This window comes from Apodemus sylvaticus, chromosome 19 (genome assembly GCF_947179515.1).
Source record: "Apodemus sylvaticus chromosome 19, mApoSyl1.1, whole genome shotgun sequence".
NCBI classification, from domain to species: domain Eukaryota; kingdom Metazoa; phylum Chordata; class Mammalia; order Rodentia; family Muridae; genus Apodemus; species Apodemus sylvaticus.
This window is the reverse complement of record NC_067490.1, coordinates 25924500-25951755: the sequence shown is the minus strand read 5'-3', so window position 1 is coordinate 25951755 and position 27256 is coordinate 25924500. Positions and strand designations below refer to the sequence as shown.

Below are 27256 nucleotides of genomic sequence, written 5' to 3'. Positions count from 1 at the left end.
TAAGCATGCTCAGAACAGTCGCTCAAGGCCCCCTCCAGGAGGAAGCATCAGACCGGCCCCTCCTGTAACAGTGGGGGCCCACCCCCAGCCCCCAGGCTGGGCTCTACCAGGGTTTGGAGTGTGCCTTCCCTCTTCTCAATTCCGTCACGCCAGGGCCTCACAGAACCTAGCGTCCTCTCCAGCTCGGAGCCTGATGTCCCCAGAGAGGTCTGGTGCTCACCCACTGGCCCCTGGTTCCTCATCTCCTGGGCACTTCGCTTTCGGTTCCTGCCTCAGCCTCTCACTCGGCCTCTCGCGTCACCAGCCATGTCACCTGTGATCCCCTCCAAGTCTGCTTACTTTTCCCTTAGTGTTTCCATGGCCCTTTATGCCACTTGATTAAAGGCTTTTGAGTGGTTTGGGCTGCCACTGGGGAGTGCCTTGTGCTCAGTGCTTGCCTGGTGTGGTAGTGAGTGCCTGAATACCCAGGGTGCTGTGCGCAAGACTCCTGACCTGGACAGGGTAAGGAGGAGGTGAGATCACCTTGACCTTTTCAGTTCTAAGTCTTTTGTTTGGTTAGTTACTGTTAATTTTTAAATTCCATTTATTTAGCGTGTGTGTGTGTGTGTGTGGTGTGTGTATGTATGGTGTGGTGTGGTATGTGTGTGTGTATGGTGTGTGTGTGTGTGTGTGTGTGTGTGTGTGTGTGTGTGTGGTGTGTGTGTATGTATGGTGTGTGTGTGTGTATGGTGTGTATGGTGTGTGTGTATGTGTGTGTGTGTGTGTGTGTGTGTGTGTGTGGTGTATATGGTATGTGTGTGTGTGGTGTGTGTGTGTGTATGTGTGTGTGTGTGTGCTTGCATGCCGGCTACAGAGCATATGTGGAGGTCGCAGGACAGTGTGTGGGAATCAGTTCTCCAGTCCTCTCCTTCCACCCGCATACTGGGGATTGAACCCAGGTCTTGAGGCTTGGCAGCAAGTGCCTTTACTGCTTGAACCATCTCACCGGCCCCTGGATCTGTTCTTTGAACAATGAGTAACATGAACTTCAGAGCATTATAAAGGGCATTGGGATGCACGGAAAGGCTGCAGAAAATAAATGCATGATTAGGAATTTTAGCCCTGTGTCTATAGGGAGGGCTCATTTGTGCATCCCCATCCCCCACCCCCTGTCCCCATCCCCCATCCCCATCCCAGTCACCCCGACCCCACCTCAATGAAGCCTTTGGCCATGGGCACTCCTAAGGCCTGGGGTCCCTGAGCAGACTGGCCTGAGTTGGCTCACTAGTCACTTGGTCCTCTCTATGGTCTCTCAGCAGACAGTGTCCCTAGGGTACCCTCTCACTGTGGGGGGGAGGGGAGGAGGGGGGTCTCCCTTCGGCACCACCACAGTCACCTTAGCTGTGCTCAGCTCTCTGTCTCATTGGCTGCTCTGCCTCCTCTCTGCCCTCCCTTGCTCACTCGCACCTCTGCTCTTTCCCGTTCCCACAGCCGGTCCACGTGAGCTAGCCTTCAGGCAAGGACTTCCGTGGTCTAGAGCTGAGCGGGTGGGTCAGGACAAGTGCTGGGCACCCTCTGAGTGGAAAGTGCTATGCAGTGCCATGGCCACCCAGTTCTCTGATCATCTCTGGCCACCCTAGAAGGTGACCTGAGATGAGAAGAAAAGTCTCTCTTGCAGCCTGGGGTACGGACTGAATATCTATGCCACCTACAGCCCCGTAAAGTGACTCACTAATGCAGCCCCCGGGGTCTAGATTCTTTCTTTATTCTGTTCCCTCAGGGTTGACAATGTCCCTCCTCAGAGCAGCCCCACAGCAAGGACAAGTCACTTTGGCTCACTGTCACATACATCTCTGCCTTTCTGTGGGATGACAGTGATAATGTCATCTGTGCTTATTGCTTAGCAAGTCCATGATATATTTCTTCGAAGTTGAAGCTCTTCAGAGGTCCATTTAGCCTTTGGGGCCAAGTCCCTACTACACACTTGGCTGGGTTAAAGAGCTCCGAGCCAAGGCTGTTTCCCAATCAGTTTAAGGCCCAGTCAGAGGCCTGTGCTGGGGATACAGAGATGCCAGGGTGGAGGGGGAGCTGTCTCTTTCTAGCAAAGACCACCCATCGTCCCCTAGCAGCAACTGCCCTAGGTGGGCCCAGTTAACCTCAGGTAGCCATCAGACTGCAGGAGAGTTGACCAGACAGAGGCAGCTGTTATGCCCTGCTGAGTCACCCTAGTCACCCAGTTCTGCATCTTCCTGACCCATTCTTGTTACCCAGTGGCTTTTCTGCTTCCCAGATCTGTGGGAAGGTCATACTGCAGTCTTCATAGCCCTTCTGAAGCCAGGTAAGGCCCAGGGCAGGCCAGAGCGGGGCCGTTAAGGACCAGGAGTTCTGCAAGGGGAAAGAGCTTTGCGTGGTTTCGCCAGCTCCAGCTCCTCTCCCACAGAACCTCATGGAGCAGTTGTAGTCAGCGCTTGGGATGTCTTCAAAGTGACTTACTTCCCCCTTAGAACTTTATAAGGGAGTTGGAAGAAATAAAGCCAAATTTTTATGAGAAATGTCTTTTTTAAAACAAAACCTTTCTTTCACCTGCCAGACATTGGTGGCCCATGCCTTTAATTCTAGCACTGAGGAGGCAGAGGCAGGTGGATCTCTGTGAGTTTGAGGCCAGCCTGGTCTACACAGTGAGTTCCTGGACAGCTAGGGCTGTTACACACAGAAACCCTGTATTGAAAAACATAGAAGAGCAAAACAAAATTTTGCCATGGGATTTTTATTATATTTATTTACTTTATCATTATATGGGGTTGGGGCATGCGCCCCAGTGCACATGAGGAGGTCAAGGACAACTTGTAGAAGTTGGTTCTCCCATGCCTGGCACAGTGGTGCAACCTTTAATCTGCACCACCCTGTTTTTCCAGTGAGTCCCGCCATCTGATTCTGCTCCGTCCTTGGCGCTGTTCTGGTCTGAGAGGAAGGATAAGGACGTGGAAAAGTGACATCCTGGGCCCTCTGTGGTGGCGCATGCCAACCGAGAGGAGTAGGGACACTTCTGTCAGCTTTCTGAGGTTCAGGATGGGGTGCCACACACATACCCCCAGCCTCAGTGTTTTCCAGTGGCTGGATGTCCTGGGATGTCATGAGTGCACTGGCTGTGTAGACGGGTCTCCAGTCCATCTGTGACTCTCCTGCTCTGTGCTGTCCCCTCTGTAGCGTGCTTGCCACCCATGTGCACTGCACGTAGTGTCTGCAAGTCGCCGGCTGGAAAGCTCAATACCACAGAGCAGGGATCCAAATGCCTCAGAGTGCCTCTAATGTCCCCAAGACCAAGTCAGGCTGAGTCTTTCTGCTGCAGGCTGTGATCCCCGGGGGAAGTATAAATGGTAAATTAGTGGGCTGAGACCAGCAATTTTTTTAAAATAGAGTGGAAAATATCAGGGTACATCACGGGAAGCATGATAAGTTGTTACTTTTGTGTCTTTTAGTTTCACTGTGCATACGCTCAGGTGTGTATTTGGAGTTGAGGTGAAAATTGTGTCTTTCCATGGTTATGATAAAAACTGTCAGGGCCATCAGGGTGTAATGTGCTTGCTACCCAAGCTGGTGAGAACCTGACCACCTAAGTTTAATCTTGGGGGCTCACATAAAATTCGAAGGTGAAAACTAACTTCAAAGAAGTGTTCTTTGAAGCCGGACATATTGGGTACACACCTTAAATCTCAGTATTTGGGAGACAGAGGCAGGAGGTTCAGAGCCAGTTTAGTCTACATAGTGAGTTCCAGACCAACCAACCAACCAACCAACCAACCAACCCCAAAAAGTTCTTTTGCCTCTTAGCACCCATACACATAATACTTATAAATCAAATCTTTAAAAAAAAAAACCCTATATAAACTACCTAAAGATACTAAGTTGTCCTCCAGAGAGCTGGACTTCTGTTCTTCTCAGCCTGGTCACCAGTCCCCACGCTCCAGCTCATGGTCACAGCTGTATTATTCAATCTTACCCTCTGGCATCCTCTAACCCCTCTCCGGTCTGTGTGCTTAGTCTAGAAGGTCTTCTCTATGTCTTAGTGCCCTCTCTGCCCATGGCTAGGTTCTCCAGTCTGAAGGCCTGGTTCAGATGGACAGGAAGCAGAGCTGGTGACATTTGCCTGTTCTCTTCCCCAGCTGTCACCTGGTACCTCCCATGAAGATGGGAAGCCTTCTGGATTTCAGGACACATGGTTGATTGTTCTGGGGGCAGGGTCTGTGTTTGTGGCTTAAGAATAATTTGTTCATCCCCAAGATTGATGATAGAATACTTCATCTAAGTTGCCAAATATAAATGGACTGGACATAATGAACATAACTCCTACCTAGTAATTCTCATAATTGTTTTATTTTTGTTCCTATTGTGTGCTGCTTATTATTGTAACAGAAAGGCCTTTTATTTAGATAAAAAGGGGAATTGTAGACGTTTGATCTGTTGCTTTGTATTATAATGCCAAAGTCTGTATCCCAAGGTCTAGTTGCTTCAAGATGAGTGAAGTCTCACGAATGTCAGTTTTTGTTGTGCAAACGTAGCTCCTTAATTTAAAAAATACTGGTTGAATAAAGATGTCTACAGCGTGGAGCTGAGCATGAGAGAGGTAGGTGGAGCTTTGGTTCCTGGGCTTGGGGTCTGAGACAGGGACCACCAAGGAAGAGGAGGAAGAAGGAAGAAGGCGTCATGGGGAGGGTGGAGCGTGAGAGCGTGGTCATGAGGGCTGGCTTATTGGGGTTGGAGTGACCCAGGGGGACACAGCAAGTGATAGCTTGGGGTCGTTGACAGGGAAGTAGACACACTAGCTTAGAGGGTTGATATCTGTCCAGCTCTAGTGCTTTACGGATGATGATGATGATGATGATGTATGTATGTATGTATGTATTTGCTCAATGCCAGGCGTGGTAGTGCATGCCTTTTATTATTATTATCATTATTAATTATTATGCACATATGTATTTGTTCAGTGCCATGTATGGTAGCACATGCCTTTAACCCTAGCACTCAGGAGGCAGAGGGAAGTGGATCTCTATGAGTTCAAGGCTAGCCTGGTCTACAAAGTAAGATCCAAGACAGGCAAGGCTGTTACAAAGAGAAACCCTGTCTCAAAAATCAAAACCAACCAAACGACCAAAGAGTATTTGTCCAAACAACAGTCACCTAAAAGTTTCCGGGGTCTGAGATGGTTCCTATCTTTTTCCAAACCAGAGAGTGGTACAGTCATCTCTCAAAACCCATAGGGGATGGGTGCCCAGGACACTGGAGGTTACCAACCCACCTAGACGACCAAGTCCCTTACACAAAGTGGAAAGCCTTAATACAGCTCACACATGGCCTCCAGTGTATCCAGAGTAACACCCGGTGAGGAAAGATGCTGAGTAGGCGGGTGGCTGTTATGTCACAGGATTGAAAATGACGCCAAGAGAAGTCTGCATGTGCTCAGTATTGACGTGGGTTTTTCCCTGATTAGTTTTAGCCTGTGGCTGGTTGAAGTGTTGAATGAAGTATGTACAGGTAGGGAGGACTGACTCCGTATAGGTAGGGAGGACTGACTCGCATGGAGGCTTTTAAATATTTATAAACAAAACGGCTTAGGGGAGATACAGTCTCTGGAGAGGCAGAGGCTTCGTATCCTGACCTCTCGGCTTGCAGGTGCCAGTGTGAACACACACCAACTAACTTCTTGAAAGGACATAGCCACTAGGGGAGGGCAGATATGCTAAGGTCTGGGCATAGAGAGGTTTCTAGAAAGGCCAATGGCTACTTGTATACTTTTAGAGAAAGGACTCCCAGAATACTCCAGAGAAGGCTTCTGAGGGATGAAGTGTTTTAGACTGACTGTGTAGCGATGTGGGTTCATGACAGGGTGCCAGTCCCACAAAGCCATCCTCTTCCCACCTCAGGACTATACAGTTCAGAGGGAGCACAGCTGTGGATCAGAGGGAGCACAGCTGTGGATCAGAGGGAGCACAGCAGCAATATATTCTCTCATGCTAGCACTCACTGCTGCCTGGCAATTCAGGACTAGAACATGTGGGGGTGAGAAGAAAATTCACATCTTTCAAGGACTTCATTTTGCTAAGCAGGAGACTCCCAGTTGTTGTTTTGTACCCACACTGTTCCAGGGAGCAAAGGATCACAGGAAAAACCATTCTTGTTAAAGACTTGATAAAAAGCCAGGTGTGATAGCAGGCCTGTGATTTCCAGCACTTGGAAGGTAGATCTAAGATCAGGAGTTCAAGGTCAGCCTCAGCTACAAGGTGAGTTCCAGGCCAGCCTGAACTACAGAATTTAACAAAGGAGGGCTGTGGCTATAGCTTAGCGGTAGAGTTCTTGCCTGATGTGTGGGACCTGGAGTCAGGATTCAGTACCTTTACTTGCTGTGTGGGCTGCTTTTTATGTCAACCTCACAATAGCTAGAGTTGCCTGAGAAGAGGGAACCTCAGTTGAGAAAATGCCTTCATGTGACTGGGCTGTGGGCAAGTCTATTGGACATTTTCCTAATTAGTGATATCAAATGGGGGAATGGCCCAGCCCATGGTGGGTGGAGCCATCCCTGGGCTATAGTCCTGGGTTCTATAAGAAGGCAGGCTGAGCAAACCATGGGGAGCAAGCCAGTCAGCAGCATCCCTCCATGGCGTCTGCATCAGCTGCTGCCTCCAGGTTCCTGCCCTGTTTGAGTTCCTGTCCTGACTTCCCTCAGTGATGAACAGCGCTGTGGAAGCATAGGCTAAATGGTCCCTGTCCTCCCCACACGTGGCTTTGGTCACGGTATTTCATCCCTGACTAAGACCTCACCATTCCCACCCTGCCATCACTCTGTTTGAAGCAGGGTCTCTCAGTACTCTGAGAGTAGGCTGGACTGGCTGTCCCTCTCTCCCCAGCACTGGGATTACAAGCCTGTGGACTGGCTGCCCTAGAGAGAAGGCTCAGTGGTTAAGAGCAACTAGCTGTTCTCCCAGAGGACCCAGGTTTGATTCTCAGCACCTGCCTGACACTCACAAACCCTTAAGTCCAGTTCCAGGGGAATCATTTTCTTCTGGCCTCCACAATACATACAAGTGTTGCACAGACATATATGTGGACAGAGTACCCAGACACATGCAATGAAAGTAAATATTAAAAAACAACAATAACAAAAAACAGGCACGTCTCACCATGCCCAGCTCTAGGACTGAACTCAGGTCTTCATGCTGGAAAGGTGTCTTAGGGTTTTCTTGCTGTGAAGAGACACCATGACCATGGCAACTCTTATAAAGGACAGCATTTAATTGGGGCTGGCTTACAGTCGCAGAGATTTAGTCCATGATCGTCATAGTGGGAAGTACGGCAGTGTTTAGACAGACATGGTGCTGGAGAAGGAGCTCAGAGTTCTACATCTCGATCCACAGGCAGCAGAAGGAGACTGTGTGCCACACTAGACAGAGCTTGAGCACAGGCGACCTCAAAGCCCCACCTCCTCAGTGACACACTTCCTCCAACAAGGCCACACCTCCTAATGGTGCCACTTCCTATACTCAAGCATTCAAACACATGAATCTGCGGGGGCCAAACCTATTCAAACCACAAGGCTTGTTGCCATAACACAATGCAAAAATGTATTCAGTCCAACTTCAAAAATCCACATATCCTATAATGCTCTCCAACTTGCTTTAAACTCCAGATTTCAAAGCCTCTTCTGAGATTCATGCAGTCACTTAACTGTAACTCCCTATAAAATCAAAATCAAAATAAATCACATCCTTCCAACATATGCTTTACCATTCCAAAATGGAGGAAAGAGAACTACATATATGGAAATAATTGGACCAAAGCAAGACTGAAAACCAACTGAACAAACTCCAAACTCTGCATCTCCATCCAGTCCCTTTCAGCCTGGTTGACTATGACACTCTTCCTTCTGTTGGCTGGGTCTACTTCTTCAGCAGGTATCACACACCTCTGGCAACTCTTAACATCTTGGGGTCTCCAAGACACCTTCACAGCTTCATGCAATGGCCTCTCTGAGTCTCTACATAGGAAGATCTCTGCCACTCATCTGGCCTCTGTGACTTTCCTTAGCTATGGGGGAGATTCCAAAAACCCTTCTCCTATTCTAAAGCTAGAACCATATGACCCAAGCTGCTAAGTTCTGCGGCTTGTTGAGACTAGAACACGACCCCTTTGTTCAGTTACATTTTCACCAGCTGTATTAGTCAGGTTCTGTAGAGTCACAGAACTTAGGGGTAGTCTCTATATAGTAAGGGAACTTGTTGATGACTTACAGTCTATAGTCCAGCTCCCCAACAATGGTCAGCAGCAGCTGTGAATGAATTCCAAGGATCTAGCAGTTGCTCAGTCCCACAAGGCAAGCAGGCAAAGAAGAGAGAGCAAATCTTCCTTCTTCCGATGTCCTTATGCAGGTCTCCAGCAGAAGGTGTGGCCCAGATTAAAGGCATGTTTCACCAGGCCTGGATCTGGGTCTTGCTTTGTCCCAGATGACCTTGAACTCAGAGATCTCCCTGTCTTCTGGGATTCATAGCCATTATGCCTCAAGATCTCCATGCCAAGATCCAGGTCAGAAACTTGTATCTTCCAGCCTTCAGATTAAGATCATAGGTGAGCCTTCCAGTTCATTCATTCCAGACATAGTCAAGTTGACAACCAGGAATAGCCACTACAATCCACCCCTTGTCAACTTGACACAAATAATATCTCATGTCTACATGAAACAATAACAAGGGCATGAGTACGCCTAACATGATAAAACTATTCCTCATACAATTGCAAACGCATTTGTAAATTTGCAGTGGGGCAATGTCCCTTGGGAACATTCCTTTACTGTGTCAACTTAAATACGAGTTGATGTTAAAGAAATTGGAAGAAAGACAAATGTATTCTTAACAAAATAAAACAGAAGCATTCATGTTACTTTATAATCCTTGTTTCTGCAATGTGGCCTTAGCTGGTATTTATAACTACCTTCCTCTACTACCTATTCTGTATTTCCTTCACCCTTGACATGCACCTCAGAGGGTCTTAGCTCTTTTCCTGGAGGATTGACCCATACCTTCATTCCTGATGGGTCTGCGTCCTTTGTCATCCTGCTTGGATCAGGCTGTTATAGTTTCCCATTGACTTTAATCACAGGACATGGTAGTACTAAAAGACACCCAAAGGGATCTCCTGCACTCCAGACACAATCCTGCTTACCTCCATTGTGGAGAGGCAATCCAATTTCCCCATGGGAATCTGGATCTATCACCCCTCCTAACACTGTTATTCCTTTCTTAGCCTGTCGGTTTAAGGGCATTAGAAACCAAAAATGGCCAGGGGGAAGTCTGAGCTTCCAGTTCAATGGAATGTTTGTTGTGGCTCCTGGTAGGAGCACTCCCCACTCTGAAACCAAAACTTCTAGGCCAGCAGAACCTAGAGTTGTGAGAACAGTAAGCAAAAATTTTCCTAGAGGGTCACTCGGAGTGATAGTGAGTGGAACTATTCCCTTTTCCACCCCTTGATTCCTGGATCCATGGATCCTGGCTATGGGAGAAACTGTACCATATATTGAACGCTGATTCAAAGCATATACTGCCTTCTGCAGAACTCTGCCCCAGCCCTCCATGCTGCTGCCACGTTATTGGTGCTGTAACTGTCTTCAAAAGGCCATTCCATCTTTCTTCAAGACTAGCTGCTTCAGGGTGATGGGGAACATGGCAAGACCAGTGAATTATGTGATCATGGGCCCACTGTTACACTTCTGTGGAATGAGTTCCTTGGTCAGAAGCAATACTGTGGAATACCATGATGATAGATAAGGCATTCTTTTTTTTTTTTAAGATTTATTTATTTATTTATTTATTTATTTATTTATTTATTTTTGCTTTATGGAACATTTATTGCAACTCTCCAGCCCCGCGTTACTTCTTCTCAACGTCTTGCTCCGCAGCTTCCTTCGCCCTTTTTGCTCGGATGCCAAAGAGCCGGGCATTGGCACGGCCCATGCAGAGACTGGCAAAAGCCTTGAAGTTCTTCTCTTCTTCTGTGATGACTCTGGCCTTTTCCTTTTTGTACACATTCCTGATGGGCATCACAGGTCCTGTTAGCTGGGTGGCCAATTTAAGTTCTTCAGTAGAACTGTCTCCCTTCTTTGGCGCAGAAGGCTTCCTGGGGAACAGTATGAGTTTGGAGCGGTACTCCTTCAGGTGCTGCACGTTGGCCTGCAGTGACTCAGTGGATTTGTTTCACCTCCTTGGATCCACAGAGATGCCGATGGTGCAAGCCATCTTCTTGTGGATACCAGCCACCCTGAGTTCCTTCAGGCTGAAGCCCCGGCCAGCGTGGACCTTGGTGTGGTATCTGACAGTAGGGCACCGCACGATGGGCCTGATGGTGCCGGACGCAGGCCGAGGGGCGATGAGGCGCGCCTTCATCTGCCGGGCCTTGGGTCTGTGGATCTTGCGTGCTGGCTGGTTGAACCAAGTGTCCACTCGCTGCTGCCAGTCCTTGTGGAAGTGGGGCTTCAGGATCATGCCATTCCGGCTGGGCGCCAAGGCTGCCTAGGGCCGCTAAAGATTTATTTATTATATGTAAGTACACTGCAGCTGTCTTCAGACACACCAGAAGAGGGCATCAGATCTCTTTAAGGATGGTTGTGAGCCACCATGTGGGTGCTGGGATTTGAACTCATAACCTTTGGAAGAGCAGTCAGTGCTCTTACCCACTGAGCTATCTCTCCAGCCCTGATAAGGCATTCTATATGTCCATAGATGGTGGTTTTGGCAGAAGCATTACATGCAGGAAAGGCAAATCCATAACGAGAATAAATATCTACTCCAGTAAGAACAAAACATTGTCCTTTCCACGGAGGAAGTGATCCAATGTAGCCAACCTGCCACCAGGTTGCTGGCTGGTCACCTTGAGGAATGGTGCCATATCTGGGGCTCAATGTTAGTTTTTGCTGTTGGCAGATCTCACAATTCAGCAGCAGCTGTAGCCAAGTCAGCCTTTGTGAATGGAAGTCTATGTTGTTGAGCCCAAACATAACCTCCTTCTGGGCCACCATGGCCACTTTGTTCATGGGCCCATTGGGCAATGACAGGGATGGCTAGGGAAAGAGGCTGACTGTCTACAGAACAGGTCATCCTATCCACTTGATTGTTGAACTTGTCCTCAGCTGAAGTCACCATTTGGTGAGCATTTATATGGGACACAAATATCTTCACATCCTTTGTCCATTTGGAGAGAGCTATCCACATACTTCTTCCCCAGATGTCTTTCTCACCAATTTTCCAATTGTGATCTTTCCAAGTCCCTGACCATCCAGCCAGTTCATTGGCTACAGCCCATGAGTCAGTGAATCTGACTCTACATCTGGCCATTTCTTCTTCCAAATAAACTGTAATAGCATGTGTACGTCCTAAAGTTCTACCCACTGTGAAGAGTTTCCTTCACCTGTATCTCTCAGGGTTGTCCTGGAAACAGCTTATAATGCTGCAGCTGTCCACTTGTGGGTGGTGCCTGCATAACGTGCAGAGCCATCAGTAAACCAGATCCTAGTTTCATAGGAAACACCCCATGAGGCTACGGGCTCATGCTCGGTAGCATGCTTGGCATTGTAACAGGAGTAGAAACCATAGGCATTTGAGCAACTTCTTCATGCAACTTGCGTGTGCCTTCAGGACCTGCTCGGGCCCCAATCACATACATACCACTTCCATTTGATAATAGATTGCTGCTATGCACGTCCTACTTTATGACTTGGAGGGTCTGGTAGCACCCAGCTCATGATGGGCAGTTCAGGTCGTAACTTGGTGTCCTAATGTCAAACGTTCAGTTTCCACTAAGGCCCAATAGCAGGCCAAGAGCTGATTTTTAAAGGGAGAATAGATTGTCCACAGATGATAGTAGAGCTTTGCTCCAAAATCCCCAAGGTCTCTTCTGTGATTCACCTACAGGGGCCTGCCAGAGGCTCCAAACAGTGTCTTTATCTGCCACCGACACCTCAAGTACCGTCAGGTGTGCTGGATAGTAGAGCAGCCTACACAGCAGCCTGTACCTGTTGAACAGCCTTCTCCTGTTCCAGGCCCCATACAAAGCTAGCAACTTTCTGAGTCACTTGGTAAATGGGCTTGAGTAACACACCCAAGTGGGGAAGGTGCTGTCTCCAGAATCCAAATAGACTCACTAAACGTTGTGCTTCTTTCTTGGTGGTAGAAGGGACCAGCTGCAATAACTTATCTTTCTCATTAGAAGGAATATCTCTGCATGCCCCATACCACTGGACTCCTAAGAATTTCACTGAGGTAGATGGTCCTTGAATTTTGGTTGGAAATTTGCCATCCTCTGATACGCATATGTGTTACCATGTGTCCAGAGTGCTGGCTACTTCCTGCTCACTTGATCCAGTCAGCATAATGTCATCAAAATAGTGCACCAGTGTGATATTTTGTGAAAGAAACAGATAATCAAGATTCCTTCTAACTAAGTTATGACACGGGGCAGGAGAGTCAACATATCCTTGAGGCAAAACTGTAAAGGTATACTGCTGGCCTTGCCAACTGAAAGCAAAGTGCTTCAGGTGGTCCTTAGGGACAGGTTCTAAGAAGAAGGCATCTGCCAGATCAATAGCTGCATACCAGGTACCAGGGAGATGTGTTAATTTAATCAACTAACAAAACTACATCTGGTACAGCAGCTGCAGTTGGAGTTACCTCCTGATTTAGTTTTCGATAGTCAACTGTCATTCTCCATGATCCATCTGTCTTCTGCACGGGCCAGATGGGAGAGTTAAAGGGAGATGTGGTGGGAACCACCACCCCTGCATCTTTCAAGTCCTCGATAGTGGCAGTAATTTCTGCAATTCTTCCAGGAATACGATACTGTTTTTGATTCACCATTTTCTTTGGCAGAGGCAACTCTAAAGGCTTCCATTTTGCCTTTCCAACCATAATAGACCTCACTCCATAGGTCAGGGAACCAATGTAAGAATTCTGCCAATTTCTGAGTATATCTATTCCAAATATACATTCTGGAACTGGGGAAATGACCACAGGATGTGTTCAGGGACCTACTGGACCTACTGTGAGTCAGACATCAGTCAAAACTCCATTAATCACCTGTCCTCCATAAGCCCCTACTTTAACTGGAGGGCCACAATGTTTCTTGCAATCTCCTGGGGTCAGTGTCAGTTCAGAACCAGTATCCAATAGATCCCAGAAAGTCTGATGATTTCCTCTCTCCCAGTGTACAGTTACCCCTGTAAAAGGCTGTAGGTCCTTCTGGGGAAGAATTGGAGAAAAGCTAACAGCAAAACTTTTAATTGTCTTATCAAGAGCCTTCCTCAGGGGAACCTAGTCACCCCTTCATTCAAGGGATTCTAGATCTGAAAACTGGTTCAAGTCTGGAAATTGCTTCATTGACCATTGACCGAGATTGCCTTTTGCCACGATCCAGTGTAGCCTGTCTTTCATTTGTTTTAGAATTTTTCTGCTTATACAGATCAAACAGATGTGTAGTAGGCTTCTTATCTATTTCATGCCTGGAAACACCATAACTGATTAGCCAATACCAAAGATCCAAATGAGTCATGCCATTATAAATTTTACCTCTTCTGTGCTGACCATTATGGGGTATGTTATGATAAATATTGTTTTGTCTACACTGTCCATTATAATAACTACAATCACCTTGTCTCTGCTCATTCAATGCTGCCACCTGACTCATTACCTCAGGGCCCAATTAAACCCATTGAATTTAATTCATCTAATTGAGCAGCAGCATCTCCAACCCTAAGGTCTGGCACAAGGAAATGGGCAAGAACAAAACTCTTCAAATGTGCTGGTGACCCTCTCATCTTATAGGACTGGTGAAGGGCATGGACTTTCCCATTGTGGAGGATTAGGTTTTACACAACATATCCACTCTAACATCGCAATTTCCCTAAGCCTTAAAATCCCTTCGTCAACACTAAGCCAAGGGATATCAGGCATCTCCAACTCCTTTTCTTTAACTTTTTTTAAAAATTTTAAATTTTTTTTCAAGACAAGGTTTCTCTGTGTAGCCCTGGTTGTCTTGGAACTCACTCTGTAGACCAGGCCGGCCTCAAACTCAGAACTCTGCCTCCCAGGTACTGGGATTAAAGGTGTACACCACTACTGCTTGGTTCCAACTCCTTTTCAGTAGGCCATCTTTTGATAAATGCTTCAGCCAACCATTCAAACAAATTTCTGACACCTTTTTTTAACTGTGCCAGCTTCCATATTAAACCTAGAATCTCCACTCAGAGGGCCCATGCCAATAAACTCAGCCTGCTCTAGTTTTATGTTCCTTCCACCATTATCCCACACCCTTAAAATCCATTCCCACACATATTCCCCAGACTTCTGCTTGAATTAATTATCAAACTCATTAAGCTCCTTAGTAGTGTAGTGCACCTTCTCATGGTCTACACTTTCTACCTCCCTCTAGGGGCCTGGTTTGCCAACAGGAGAGTTGTCCAGGGTCACACAATGACTTTGTTCTAGCACGTAAAGATTAGAGCCAATACAAGGCAGTACAGATTGGCAGTCAGCTGTAGCTACCCAACAGTCTGTTGGCATGAGGGTCCCTTCTCTGTCCCTCACTCCCTTTCCTTACCACACATTCCTTACCACACATGCAGAAGGGATTGAAAGCCAGGGAAATGACTTCGGTCAAGTATGAGGACCTGGGTTCAATCCCCAGAAATCACAGAAAGAAGAAAGCTGGGCATGGGCAGGTGTGATGGCTCATGGGTAAAAGGCACTTGATGATAGGCCTGACACCCTGAGTTGATCACCAGATCACTTCTGTCAGTAAAGTGAAAGGAGAAAGAACCAACTTCCACAAATTGTCCTCTGACCACACACACACACACACACACACACACAGAGAGAGAGAGAGAGAGAGAGAGAGAGACAGACAGACAGGCAGGCAGGCAGATCCTAGCCAGCCTGGCATACTAGGTGAGCTCCAGGCCAGTAAGAAACCTCATTTGGAAAACCAAGATGGACAGCAACTATAGAATGACACAAAAGATGGTTCTGTGGCCTCCATATGTACACATGTGTACCTGCACACATGTGAACCCAAACACACATATAACTGAAAAAGGTGGGATTGGAGACGGCCTCTTAGCACATGAGGGTAGGGGATGGTTCCCAGTTCTCAGTCCCCAAAAGATTTGGCCAGTCAGGGACCTTGGTCTGGCACATCTAAAAGCACAAAGCCAGACTGCTCCCCCCTCTTACCCCTGCATCTCCAAACTTGCCACATGGGGAAAATGGAGCTATCTTCCTGGCCTTGGAGTTTGGGATTTTCCCTAATTTTCCAGGCCCAGTGCTGCCTGGTGGCTATGCAGAAACATCCCAGGACCCCAGAAGGACAGTGTGCCCTCTCAGGCGGGGTTTGCCTGCATGTAGAGACGATTTTGGAATTTTGGTTTCTTTAAGAACCACGGAAATAGCATAAGAATATGTTTTTGTTTTAATCCCAGCTGTGGAATACGGGGCTACTTCAGACTGTCCATAGCAGATGACTATGATTTGCCTCGTGCTCTATCAGGGGCGTGATTTTTTCCAGCAGCAGATAGCGCGATTGTGTGACTTTTGGTATTCTGGGGAGTTTTCAGAGAGTACATAAATGCTAGAGACTTGAGAGTCATGGTGGGTTCTTTGTTGGTAGTTGGTTGCTGTTGGTTGTTAGTTGTTGTTGGCTGTGGTTTGTTAAATAGTCAGGTGCAAAGAAGAAATTAGATATCCTGGCAGCGAAGATCAAACTTGTCCCAAGGAACTCGATGCTCCTAATCAGCAGGAAGTAGTCTAATATAATGTCTCCCCCTTCACTTTCTGTCTTTTTTCCCCTCCTATCTAGTGTTAGGGCTTGAAAGGGTGGAGAAGGGTGGAAGAAAGAAGAACCCACAAAGAAACAAACACTGGCTACTCCCTCATTTGCCCGGTACCTGCAGAGCTATGTACTTTGTCAGTAGTTGGTACCAGTGTCTGTTTTGCCAGCAAGCCATCACTGGACAGATGGACAGACAGTACAAGAAAGCACCCTTTGGCCCCAGCTGTGATGTCAGCAAATGGGATTCAACAACAGTTAATGCAAAGATGCACTGGCCCTAAGCCCAAGTGGAGGGAAGATTGTTTTTGCAGCCCTGACTCTGCATGGGTGTAATCACAAGGTCGTGTCTAGGCAAAATCCCTTTCATACACTTATTCTCTGCTCAGTGGCATTCTCTGTGCAGGCCACTGTGTGGTGAAACCTCGATGAGTAAGAACCTCCATTTATCCAGGATACTGTGGGCACTTTGCTGGCACCACATGGGCATATTGCAAGAAGTTCTTTGACATTTGTTCAAAATGTAACTGAAGGATTGCAGGGGCTACTCGGGCAGTAGCTCAGTTGGTAGAGTTGGCATGTGCAGACCCTGGCTTTGATCCTAAGCACCCTGATATCTAGGTATTATGGCATCTACCTGTAGTTCCAGCACTGGGGAAATGGTGGCAGAAGGGTCAGGATGTCAAGGTTATCTTTAGTTATGTAGTGAATTCTTTAGGCTCCACTTTCCAACTGGTCTCCCAACACCTCCCGTTCTTGGCTCCGCCTAGAGTGCTGGATGGGTTGTGCAATGGTCTAGGTGTGCAAGGGTGCCTACCCAGGACAGAAGCAGCCTGTTGCAGTCACAGACATAGGGGTCTAACTGGGGTCTATTAACTCTGCACCAGGAACTGAGCTGAGACACAGAGAAAAAAACATCTCGTTGTTCATATGGGGCTCCTGGCATCATGGCTTCCTAGGTAACTGGTGTTTACCTGTTGTCCACTTCATGCCTAAGTGTTTGCTGAGGGCTTTTCAAGAGTACTCTCATTTAATCCCTCTGCAGGCTTTCAGAACAAAGTCATAGATGGCCACACCATCTAGACAAAGAAAGCGAGGGTTCTGACCCCAGCTCCCTCGGGTCACTCCTGCCAGTACTTGACACAGGAAGAGTGGATTTTTTTTTTTTTTTAAAGAACAGAGATTCCCCTGGAAAGCTGTGGTCTAAACACAGAACCATGGCTGAAAGAGAACCCCAGTGAGGTGGGGGGAATATGTAAGACAGACTCTGGAGCCACATCCTGCCAGCTCCTGGCCGCTTCTGTGTGGGACCCGGTCAGCAGGGCAGCATCCCGGGATGGACACACCCCATGAGCATCTCCACCACCTTCTAATGAATCCTCATGAAGGGAAGAGATGGTGCCCACACTGGCACCATTTGAAACACATGGAATCGGGAGCACCGCCTACACCCGTTAAACTAGACTCTCTTGTGGCGGAATCACAATTCGGGACGTTTTTTAAGCTCTCCAGATGATCAGGTGGTGGCTCAGAGAATAAAGCACTGACTGAGCAATGTGAGGGCCTGAATCCCAAGGCGGAGAAGCCGCATCGAGCCAGATGCAGTTTGTGGCACATCTGCAATCCCAGCATATTTACAAAGGGATGGGAGGCGGAGGCAGGGGAATCACAGAAGCTTCTTCAGGTGCACCCACCTCCATCCCCCACCCACACATCACACACAGCAGAAAATAAACAGTGTTCCAGATGATTCCAGTGTGTGGGCAAGATGGGAGCTGAGCTAGGCCAGACCTTCTATCAAATAAGCACACTTCTGCCTCAGGAATAGGGTCTCTTCTACCTGAAAACACATTAAACTCAGATCAAATCCCATTTCAGCCCCCGGAAAAGCTATAACTAACCCCTCACCCCAAACCTCTGGAGAAGTGTATAGTTTCAGACAAAAAACACTAAGCCTGGTCATGGGAAGTGACATTCTGCAGGGGGATAGCTGAGTTGAGCTCTGTGATACGCATCTTAAACAACTGAACCATCTCCTGGACCCCAGGTATGGTGCTGTGCTCCCCCTCCCCCACCCCCACACCCCACACCCCAAACTCACTGCCTTAGTTACTTTTCTCTCTTGTAGCCTGCCACCCCACCCTCCTGGGCATTGAGCTTCTGACCACTGCCCAGCCCTCCCGTTAGAGCCCAAGCTCTGTGGGAGGGAGGGGCAGACACTTGAGAGGAATTGTCTTGCTCTCTGACTAGCCCAGCTGGAGCCCTGGTAGGTTGGGGCTGACCAGAGGAGGAAGAGCTGGCCAGGGCAGGAATGGTAATGAGCTGCTAGCTGTGGGCCAATGCTTTGAGTTCATGTCTGCTCTGTCTCCAGAGGCAGACTGTTATTTCTAAGGAGAACTGTTGAAGTCAGACTTCACTGTATGTCAGATCTAGGTGCCAAGACTTTAGGGGAGTCTGTGTGACTGGTGAGTGGCCTCCTTCCTACCCACCTTCCACGTCAGCCTGTGGGAGGAGGGACCAGAGAAGCCAGGGCTTTTCTTTGTTCCTTATCTTGTAGCTCACCCTTCTAGCAGGTTGCTTCTGTGTGTAAGGAGGAGATTATTCTAGGTTTCTTCTTGATCTTCAAGAAACTGCAGGCAGTTGGGCATGGTGGCACACGCCTTTAATCCCAGCACTGGGGAGGCGAGGGCAGGTAGATCCCTGAGTTCAAGGCCAGCCTGCTCTGTGAAGTGAGTTCCAGGACAGCCAGAGGCTACACAGAGAAACCCTGTCTCAGAAGAAAAAGAGAATACAAAGAAAAGAAAAAAAGAAAAGAAGATGCAGACTTCCTTCCCATCCTCTCCAAAGGGTTACCTCCCACCTACTCCTCAGAAGCTCCCTCCTCTCTGGAAAGTGTGTCGTAGTCGTCTTGATGTGCCTGTGGCTGCACCCAACAGGCAGTGAGGTGCAAAGCCATCTCAGAGAGGTTAAAAAAAAACAAACAAAAAAACAACAACAACAAAAAAAACAGGCACTGTGTCATGTGGTATATTCCAGAATCCCAGCCTTTGAAAGGGAGTCTGAGGTCATCCTCAGCTACCCCATAAGCCTGAGGCAGTCATGAGCTATCTGAGACCCTAAGTACACACAGGGGTTGGGGAAATGGCTGAGTCAGAAAAATGCTTTCCTTGCCAGCATGAGAAACCTGAGTTAAGATCCCCGGCACCCGTTTAAAAGGGCCAGGCATGGTTGTCCAGGTTCGCTTTCCATTGTGATAAAACACCATGACTAAATGCAGTCTGGGGAGAAGAGGGTTTGCTTTAGCTTACAGGTTATATTCAGTAAGCTAAGGCAGGGCTCAAGGGAGGAGCCTGAAGCCCAAACCAAGGAGAAACCAGCCCAGGCTCTCCTGCCTAAGGAATGGTACCTCCCACAGTGGCCTGGGCCCTCCTTCATCAGTTGTCAATCAAGAAGATGTTCCACAGACATGCCCATAGGCCTGTCCAATGTAGGCGAGTCCACAAGTGATGTTCCTCCTTTCCAGGCGTGTCAAGTTGACTGCCAAAGTCAGCTGACAGACAGTGTTGCACACCTCTAATCTGAGCTCTAAGGAAGCAGACATGGGCGGGCACCCTGAGGCTCACTGGCCAGCCTGGCTAGCTAAATGGATGACCTTCAGGTTCAGAGAGAAAGAGCCATAGGGTAAGACACTTGATGTTGACCTCTGACCTCTACCTGCATGTGCACACACACACCATATATATGAAGATGTACACACTACAGGCCTGGTGGTACACATCTCCTGGGGAGAGGTTGAAGCATGACCATCTTGTTTTTAAGGCCAGTTTGTGACGCCTCTATTGGCCTCCGGCCTTTCTGTTGGTGTTGGGGAGATGGGAGGCCTGGTTGCTCCCCCATCTGGCTTTCAGCCAGCCACTAGCAGTTTGAGGAACTGAGTGTGTCCCAGATGTAGCCCAGTTGTAGGCGTCATCATCCCTCCCTCCCACCCCACCCCCACCCCACCCCATCTGGGTCACCTGATATTATGTGTGCTTGTCTGTGGCATTTTGAGTGGGCTGTGAAGCTGTGCTCTGCGTAGCATCCTTCATCTTCCTTGGTTTAGTTTCTAGGCACCAGGAGTTGCTATGAGGCTCAGACATGAAGCCAGGCCCTGCTTCCGGCCAGCCTGGATTCCCAAGAATACATTATCATTCCAGATTCACTAACCTCTGCTAATTAACTCCGTGCTGGCAACTCGCCGCCCCTCTACCCTTACCTGCACCCAGTCTCCTCCTCTTCCTCCTCCTCCTCCTCCTCCTCCTCCTCTCAGCATCCTTTTGAGCCACAGGGTCACACGGATGAAAACCATTACTCAGAGAGATGGCATTCGTCGCTTTGCCTCTCAGCTGGTCCCTCCTGATTCACACAACTCTGCCAATAGTGCTAATGACTAACAAGAGGAGGTCAAGCTGGCTTCAGGGCAGTGATGTCTGTAAATTCTGCCCACTTGGGCACTGCTGTGATTGATTACCAAAGCCTCCCTTCGATGGGCAGAGCCCAGGAGGGAGCATCCAGAGGGCAGGGCATTTACCCTGGTTGCAGTCTTTCCCAACACGGGTTTGTCAAGTCTTTGGCCACAGCCCCCACCTAGGACACAAGGCTCTGCAACCCCCTCCATACACTAGTGGACCAAGAGAAATGTAAATGACTCTCTCAAGTTCGTGTTCAGCATGTCCCCGAGGCTGGCCTCAAACTCCTGGTCCTCCTGCCTCAGACAGTCCCTTCTTTTGTGACAGATAGAGTCCCATGTGGCCTCCAGTGGGCTTACCAAGGATGACCTTAAACTTCTGATCCTCCTGCTTCTACCTCCCAAATGCTAAAGTTACAGATAGATGTATACCACCACCCCCTGAGGTAGTTATGCAGTGTTGGGGATAACCTGGGGGCTTCCTGTATGCCAGGCAGGCACTCTGTCAGATGAACTATACCCCCAGCGCCCCCACCCGCCGGAGCCTCACAGCTGCTGGGGTTATGCAGCATATCCAGGGTGCCCGCCACACCTCAGTCCTCTGAGAATTTTGCTTTGGCTTCGTGAGAGGATTCTAGAACCTCATCTCACACATCCTACAGCCAAAGGAGACAGAAGCTGCCGCAGAAGGCCCCGCTAAGCCCCCATCATCTTACGTGCCGTGAGGTGGCGCAGAAGTTTCTAGCACAAGCAAGAGGGGTTGTGCATCCCTATGCTAAAGCCTTATTTCAAAATGTAAAAGGAGGGTCTGGAGAGATGGCTCAGTGGTTAAGGGCACTGGCTGCTCTTGCAGAGGACTCGGGTTCTATTCCCAGCACCCACATGATGGCTACCAACCAGCTGTAATTCCAATTCCAGGGTATCTGGTACTGTTCTCTGGTCTCTGCAGGCACCGGATACATACATAGTGCACAAATACACATCTATCCCAAACATCCACACATGCAAAAATTATTACTATTATTATAGCTATTATTAATATTTTATTATTATTTTAGTAAAAAGAAGCAGGGTACTGTGGCACGTGCCTGTCACCCCAGCACTTAGAAGGCATCAGTGAGGCGGTCGGGAATCAGGTCAGCCCTGGCTGCATAATGAGTTTGGGGCTAGTCTAAGCTACCTGAGACCACTGCAAAATGAAGACAGGAAGCTGGAGAGATGGCTCAGTCATTAAGAGCACCTGCAGCCTTTCCAGGAGACCCGAGTTCAGGTCCCAGCACCTATATACTGCTCTTAATTGCCAGTAATCCCAGCTCCGGGGGAATCTGATTCCATCTTTTAGCCTCCACAAGGGCGTGTGCGTATGCGCATGTACACACACACACACACACACACACACACACGCTTTTAAAAAAAAAGCCTTTAAGACAGTAACAACAATGTTATATAAGAGTTTGGAGGGGGGGGCACCGAGGAACATGGCAGGAGGTGAGCTAGAATCAGGAGTGGGCAGGTCACCAGCGCTGAGAGGAAGCGCAGGCCAGAGTGACAAGGCCTTTCCCATTATTAGTGATAGAATGACATGCTCTGGGAACCGTATTTGACACGGACACATCCTAAAGCACAGACTGCTTCACCTCCTCTCCAGCCTCTGTCCGCCTCTGCGTCTCGTTCAGATGCGGGGAGTATAAATGATCTTTCTTAAGCTTCATCCCAGAGCTCCTGGCTGGCATCTCCGGCCTGTCATCTGTAGCGAGATTGCTCTGGTTTGTCAGTTGTGCCAGTGTTGACACGGTCTGCAGCTCCACAGAGCTCTTACCTCTGAGCTGCTTGTCACTCTAGCAGTCGCTGGAGAGCGGGCCAGCCGCGCAAGCCAACCGCTCTGTGCTTCAAGAGGATCTAAAGAAAGGCTTAGTGTGGAAGAAGCAGGGACCAAAGTAGCCAGGCCTCTCGCTGGGCCGGGACTCCCTAGCTGTCCTCCAAGACTGGGCTGCAACACGCAGCAAGCTGTGGCAGTGCATTCCAGGGAGACCCTCTTCAGGGACACCAGCCACTGTGCAGACCCCTCGAGTCCTGGGCAGAGGGACAGAGAGGAGTCATGAAGTCTACCATGGAGACAGGTCCTCAGCAACATGCCAGTTCAGTCCCCACTAGAGAAACTGAGGCAAGAGCTTCAGTCTCCAGTGTCAGCCATCAGTTTCTAGAAGAGAGGTAGGATAGCCTAGCAGGTCTGAGCCCCATCTCTGAAGTGGGAATGCTGTGACAGTCAAGGTTACAAGACCTGAGCAATCCACTTAGCAAGATTATCTTCAGGAATAGAGAAAGTCGAATGGTGTCTCAATTTGACCCTGTTCTACCCCCACACACACACACACACAGCCCCCAGGTGGGTGTTAGGATCAGAGTCTGTCATTCCTGTTTGACACCCTGGCTTGATGACCTTGGTCAGCAAGAATCTGAGGCTCAGTTTCTTTATCTGTGAAGTGGATCTATGGTGATTGGAATGAAAATGGCCCCCAGTAGCCATGTTGGAGGAAGTGTATTGCTGGGGGCAGATGTTGAGTTCCAGATGCTCAAGCTAGTTCCAGTGTCTCTTCCTGTTCCTGTGGCTCAAGAAGTAGAACTCTCAGCCCCTTCTCCAGCACCATAACTGCCTGGACTCTACTGTGCTTCCCAGTGTACGTGATAATGGACTGAACCTGAGACCGTAAGGCAGCCCCAGTGAAATGTTTCCCTTTATTAGAGTTGCCTTGGTCATGGTGTCTCTTCACAGCAATAAAACCCTAACTAAGTGAGGATTATTGTGAGGAACCTTTGAGAACAGAGTCTCAGCCATCAGTTTCTAGAAGTATTTTTCTGCTATCTTTATCCTCTTGATAAGCTGCCTAGCTCCTACGTGACTTAGAAGCGCCTTTTGCTAAATGGACTGACATCCCACTTGGACTTACAGGTCACTCAAAGCAAGACAAAAGCCTGACATCTCTGCCTTTATCTGTGTCTGTCTCCTTGACTCTTACTTCTGCCTCATAGGTGTGTTAATCACTTAGGAACGCCTGCCTGCCAAGTCCAACGCAGATGTAGGCATTCTCAACTGAGAGCGAGTCATCTTGCCGGAACCATATTGATCCACGTCAGTGATGGCTGCAGTTGGCAGTTGAATAATTCCTTTGAAGGACCAGAATAGGATAAGCCTCACCAGGTTTCCTTAATTATGTGCATGCCTCGTGCCCCTACCACAATTCTTTCTTTATTCAAATCTAAATTTCCCATTCGTACCCATTAATAAGGAAATGTGCACTCAAATCTGTAACAGAATTCTATAAATTAAGACCCATCTATGTGACCACAGTCTGTAACCTTTTGCTGTTGCTAGTTCTTAGTTATCATCGGTTTTGTTTTACTTTAAATCGTCAGGCCGGGAGGTGGATCAGGCCCGTTTATATTGTACAAAGAGCCCTGACGACATTTGAAAGAGTATAAACTGTGTTATTTCCTACCTGTGATCTGAGAATCAACCTTTGCCTCTTTTTTCTTTTAAGATTTTTAAAAATTATTACTTTTATTATTTTACATGTATGGGTGTTTTATCTGCATGTATGTGTCTTCCACATTCATGCTAGGTGCCCACCAAGAAGAGAACATGTGATCTGCTGGGACTGGAGTTATAGATGGTTGTGGGCTGCTGTGCCGGTGCTGGGGAATCCAACACAGGTCCCCTGGGAGAGCAGCCAGTACTCTTAACTGCTGAGCCATCTCCAGCCCCAAGATTTATTTTTATTTTTAGTTGTGTGTTCATAGGGAGGTCTTCCTGTAGAGGTCAGAAGAGGGCCTCGGGTCCCCTGGAGCTGGATTTACAGCTAGTTATAAACCACCTGGGGTGGCTGCCAGGAACCAGATTTCAGTCCTCAGCAGGGGAATCAAGCACTCTATCGCTGAGCAGCTGAGCCGGCTTCCAGTTCCTTAGCAGATCCAAGTGCTGAATCTTTAGCGCACCCAGCATCCGGGGGAGTAGGAGGGGGGGAATGAAACAGGGTCTGCGAGCCTCATTCTTAACAAGGAAAAGATACACCCACCAGGGTCTTGAGGTGCAATTTTTAAAAGGTTGTCCCTCCTTTCAAAGGGACTATCTGGGCTGGAGAGATGGCTCAGCATTTAAGAGCACTGATTGCTCTTCCAGAGGTCCTGAGCTCAATTTCCAGCAATATATATATGTGTGTGTGTGTGTGTGTGTGTGTGTGTCTATAAAATAATTTAAAAAGACTATCTGTGGTAGGAAAGTCACTTGCCACCAACCCTGATAGCCTGAGTCTGATCCCTGGGATCCTCCTGGGGAACATAAAAGCTGACTCTGGCAAGTGATTCTCTGACCTCCATAGGTGCACCATAATGTGCAAACACACACACACACAAAATGTGACATTTTTTTTTTTTAAAGATCTACATAGTGCGTGAGCCAACAGTTAAAGGGCAGTAATCCTGGGCTTTGAAAGGAAAAGATTTACCATGCGGATGTCGCAGGGAAATCAGAGATGACTGAGATTAATATTGTCAGGACTATCGGCCATAGGAGAAGGGAGGGGTACTGGATGCTTGTGGACCCACTCAGCGCTTCAGCGCTGGGGCGGTTTGGCATGTGTTCGTTCAGAACTGGGTCTGAGCAGGGAAACAGAATAATCCCTCCTCTTTTTTGGGGGAGCGGGTAAGCTGGACGTCGCCATGGCCTGAGAACCTCAGTTGCCATGACAAGAGGAGGTCGTGTCTGCTCAAAGTTGTCCCCTCGGGAAGTCAGAGGTGGTCGCTAGAAGCGGGTAGGGGTGGGGGTTGGGGGTGGGTCTTGGAGGAGGCTAGGTTTATTTAATAAACTTCAGAGATGGCAGAGGGCATGGGGGAGGGGTCATAGAAGAAGTGCCAGCATGTGTGATGGAATTCAGGGCTCCCCTCTTCTGTGGAGTCCTCCTTCAGCTAGGGTGAGCCTCTGTCAGTGAGGATTGCTCAAACCAACCGATGTTTATAGATGGTCAGGGCGAGCCAGCTTGTGTGTACCTTCCCCTGACACACACACACACCGGGGACTCCACCATGCCAACTCGGGCAACCCAGACTGGTTGCTGTTGGGTCCTAGGTAGGTTCAGTGACTTGTTTTGCATGTAATTTCTTGTGAGGAGTTGGAATGACTGCTCTGGGCATGGCTAAGGTGAATCTTTTTGTCTGTTTTGTTTTTGTTTTTCAAGACAGGGTTTCTTGGAACTCACTCTGTAGACCAGGCTGGCCTCAAACTCAGAGGTCCCCTGCCTCTGCCTCCTAAGTGCTGGGATTAAAGGCCTGCGCCACCATTCACCTGGCTGTAGCTAATCTTGTTTGGCCTCTGTTCTGTTCTGTTCCATACCCATTACCTGCCCAGTCTCCCAGTCAAAGTCTCCTCTACACCTGGCCCATCCTCTTGTGGTTTTGGTTTGGTCTTTTTTTGACTTGCTCTCTAGTCCAGGCTGGCCTCGAACTCAGAGATCGCCTTCATCTGCTTCCCCCGTGCTGGGATTAAAGGCATGGGACACTACACCCGGCTGCGGCTTGCAGACAGTTAACTCTTGGCTGGGCATCTGAAGGCCAGCAGTTTGGGAATGTGTCTGGGAATGCAGCTTGGGGACTTTTCCTCAAGCCTTTGAACTTTCTCCATGTTAAAAGACGTTCATTACCAATCTTGCTGAACCTTGTACGTCTCTCGGAGTGGATGGCTGCAGCTGCAGAAGGCCTTCCTTTCCCTTTTCCCTGCCTCAGCATCCCCTCTCCACATCATCGGGGTCTTCCTGATGCTGATTAACTAACTACCTCTCACTCTAGCTTCACCTCATCTCTTTAATCAGCGGATCAGCGGGATGCCCAGCCTCGTCTGTTGGGACTGGCGGAGCATGGGGTGTCACCCTAACACCCCAGTTACATCTGGGCCTTCATTATGGGAAGTTTGTATCAGTGAAATGACTTGACCTCATTAAACCAAACATGAGGGGGTTTCCTGATTCTTGGTGATGGGGGATGGGGGTGGTGTTGCCTGGTTACCTCCTCTCAGCTGACGATGTCTGGAAAGGAATGAGCTTCTGTCTTCCTGCCATTAACCCAACAAGGGGCAGCAAGAAGCTTGCCAGACTGCAGCAAGTATGCTCAGCGGGAAGTGTGAGGAAGTGGGTGACCACTGGCAGATGTCATCACTTTGCCTTCCATCCACCCCGAGGGAGGGGACATGTTTGATCCGCAATCTGGGACAGAGTACTTACCTTAGACTCTGGCCTCTCCTAGTCTGCCGGAGACCACCCTGTCTACGGTACTTACTTCCTGCTTACCAGAGAGGTGGCGATACTCCAACGTGTGTCTTGCAGGCCGTCTTCTTGCTGGGTTCCGCTGTGCAAACTGCATACCAGAGCCCTGAATGGAGCCCTGACCTAAGAATACACAGCCCTCCCTCAGGGAGCTGAGTGGCCCGTCACCCTGACATCTGAGTGGATGAACGTCCCTTTTCTAACCCCCTTTCACCTGAAGACTTGGCTGCCTGTGTTGTCGCTCTCCCCTGAGAACCCTCACCCAGCTGAGAAGGTCGCACCAGCCCAGTTGTAAAGCTCCTTGGGAAATGGCAGAAAGGACACAGGGCTAGCACCCAGCCAGCCCGCCATCAGATGCCCCCAGCTCTATTACTTAGCTATTTATTATTTATTATTATTATTCCCCTTCACGAGTCTCTTAACCTCTCTGGACTTTGTCCTATATGGAGGGTCACGCTAATCATGGTACTGGGGAACGGGGAGGGCTGGGGAGATAGTTCAGCAGCTGAGATCTGGTATTCACTTGCAGAAAACTGGAGTCTGGGTTTGAAGTTGACAATATGGAGTGATTCACAGTACCTAGAACTCCAGCTTCAGGGAACCCAAGGCCATCTTTTAGTCTCCCTAGGCATACATATGTGTACATACACACATATACACACAC

The 27256-nt window shown here is 48.5% G+C and overlaps 1 protein-coding gene and 1 pseudogene across 1 annotated transcript in view; one reads left to right on the top strand and one right to left on the bottom strand.

Annotated features, from left to right (window-relative positions):
• Lrrc20 (leucine rich repeat containing 20) overlaps window positions 1–27256 on the top strand; it is a 112515-nt gene that overhangs the window by 78200 nt on the left and 7059 nt on the right. The window lies entirely within an intron of this gene.
• LOC127670041 (60S ribosomal protein L13-like) lies at window positions 9881–11053 on the bottom strand (annotated as a pseudogene).